Genomic DNA, 3,167 nt, shown 5'->3' with positions numbered 1-3,167 from the left:
ATTGATTGCTTTGAAGTATAATTAATGTATGTTGTGGTGTAGGGTGTGTTAGGGTGCTGAGCGCCAATTTACAGTAGCTAGGGCGTTGAGCGCCACTTCTTAGGTGCCTGAGCGCCTCTTTGCAGATGTTTTTCTGTGATGTTTTATGATGTTTTGAGATTTCTTATGGTTTTTGTTCTTGATGGATGTTTAATGTTTTATGTGAATCGTATGATGATGTTTTCATGAGATTATGTATATGATTAAGTATGGTGAAAACATGTGGGAGACATGTATAATGATGTTCAAGTGAAATGGAAAGTGTAGATTTAAGTATGATATAAAAGGAATTCCATGGAGGAATATCCTGAGGTTGTTATGTTGTGTAATGTAATGAAGTAGGGGCTCCTGGATTGGGGAATCATCCTAACACTCTCAATAACATCATCTAAAGTACAGATGGGTGATTTTGTCGTGGAGAGTAACAGAAGGTTCTAGTATATGATCACTAGTTTTGACCATATTTATTTGGTAGATTAACCTTAGTGTATGGCATTATGGTGGTGGTTGAGGTTGTGGTTATTACTATTCTGAGTAAGTTTCTCCACCATACACGAGTGTCGGTTTCCCATGAGTTTGACATCAATACATTTATTTAGATAATTAAAGTTTCAAAGTTAAAGGGATTATTTACGTGTTGTTTGATTTACAATATGGATGTGTTTGTTATTGTTTTAAAAAGGCGTGTATATTCTTTTGATACTTTAGCTTACCCTTGCTCGTGTTTGTATGTTTGTGTGTTGTTTTCTCTTTTGCAATGATCACCTTAGTTGGTGTGAGCTTAGGAAGATAACATATTTTCAGTTGATTCAACGTTTGGTTGAGAGAAGAGCAGTAAGATAGTTAGATTTTGTTCTTCAAAGGTATAATCTTTTGCTCTAGTAGCCTCAAATTCGTTGTAATTTATCATATGTAACGTTTTATTTTAGTAGTTTTATACTATTAAAATGAAATGTTACATCGGTGTCACGTCTCAATGTCTTGTATTCAATTCAGTCCCCATTTATGTTAATTTTGTTCAATTCAGTCTCAATTTTTGTTAATTTTTAGATGAAAAGATCTTCATTGTTTATAAAATTAGATTAAAATTTCTTCATTAATTTTAAAATTAAAATATTTTATTTTTATTTTTATTTTTAAAATTAAAAATATAATTCTTCGTTATTTTTAAAATTCGAAGGTAAATTCTTCATTATTTTTAAAACTAGAAGAAAAATTCTTCATTATTTTTAAATTAGAAGAAAAATTCCTCATTATTTTTAAAATTAGAAGAAAAATTCATTGTTATTTTTAAAATTAGAAGGAACTTTTCTATTATTTTTAAAATTATAAGGAAATTTCTTCATAATTTTAAAAAATATAAGAAAAATTATTCATTTTTTTTAAAAAAACTCTAACCCTTTTATTACATGAAGAAAAAATCAAACATAAATATAATAATTATATTTCAATAATATAATTAGTATTATTGACATTATATTATGTTTTTAATTATATGGATTTTATTGTCACCACTACATTGGTTGATTGATGTTTGGATATATCTGGTCTCTATGGTTTTGATTGTTTCTTAGTGTCTCTGATTATTGTAGATGCGGGGAAACACTAGAAGTGTGAGTTGAATAGTATTTCCAAACTTTCTGTAACTTACTATATGATTATGATGTACGTTATATTAGTTGGATACTTTATTTGGTTAATAAAAGTTGTCTAAGTCGGATCGTTTACTTAACCAGTTTTACGCATCCAAGATGAAGAGTAGACTATAGACAAATATAAAGCATGTTATGCGGGAGTAAGCTTTAGAGCACTTAACAACTACATCGTATATCAACAGATGAAAACACACAAGATGTTTTATACCGGTTCACCTATTAGGGCTACATCCAGTTCTCCTCTAAATTAACTTAGAAGGTTCCATTAGATATTCAATGAAGTACAGTCAAGTTTAACTCAGTCTTGATTGCGTAGTATTATTCACCACTCCTAGTATCCCTAAACACTCTAAATTCTTTTGAGACTCGTTTAGTTTAGTTTGCCCCACTTCTAGTTGTGTAGTATTCTTCACCACTCTTGGTATCTCTGATCAGTGAATAACCTCCAGTTACCCTAGATCAATTGAGTATTCGCATCACTCTTGATACTCAACTTTCTGCCGAGATTTCCTAAGTTTCACCCACTCCTGGTTGCACAGTATTCTTCACCACTCTTGGTACCTCTGATCAGCGAATAACCTTCAGTTACCCTAGATCAGTTGAGTATTTGCACCACTCTTGGTATCCCTGATCAACGGATAACTTTCAGTTATCCTAAATCAATTAAGTATTCGCACCACTCTTGGTACTAGACGATCTCGCCTAGATTTCCTTAACTTGAAAGAGTTAAGTTGTAAGTGTTTTGATTCTCTTCAGAATTGCAATCACAGATTGCTTACAAACTATTTAGACTATATGTCTCTATGAGAGGATTTGATTACAATACAATGCAGTCTAAACACTTGCAGGTGTTTCACTCACCTCTCTTTTTCTCTCCTTACAAAAGTAAGCATATAATACAATGAAGTATGAGGGAGATGCTTTACTTTGTCATTTCTCTCATTCTCTTTTTTTCTTCCTCCATTTCTTCTTCCTCCTTTTCTTTTATTTATACACCTTGTGATTATAGCTGTTATGACCATGTTGTCTTTTGAGTTAACATCATGACCGTTGACAAAACTTGTCTTTTAAGTTGGCATTGAGACTGCTGATCAACACTCTTTTTTGCCTTTAACGTTCATTTGATATCTATAATTTGAACGTTCGTAGTGATTGTCCTGTATAAGGTAAAATATATATATATATATATATATATATATATATATATATATCTTTTATCTTTTAAACTTTTTTAGAGTTTTGTGCTTTCTTGTGTCTTGTTATTGTTTGGGAGTATTTTAATGTTTTACTTCTTTGGTGTTTCTTTTAGACGTGATTTTTTGTTCTTGTTTTCTATGAGAAAAACATTTCGAAAATGTCTTTCTTTTTACCTGCTTATGATTGAACTTATCGTGCAATTAGTTAATCAGATATTGCTTTTGTTGGTTTTGAATGTTGAACATTTAAGATCATTCAATGTTTGTTCAGAACAAT

Source organism: Vigna umbellata, chromosome 1, assembly GCF_029865625.1.
Source record: "Vigna umbellata cultivar VRB3 chromosome 1, Vumbellata_1.0, whole genome shotgun sequence".
Classification (NCBI taxonomy): domain Eukaryota; kingdom Viridiplantae; phylum Streptophyta; class Magnoliopsida; order Fabales; family Fabaceae; genus Vigna; species Vigna umbellata.
This window is presented reverse-complemented; position numbering follows the sequence as displayed.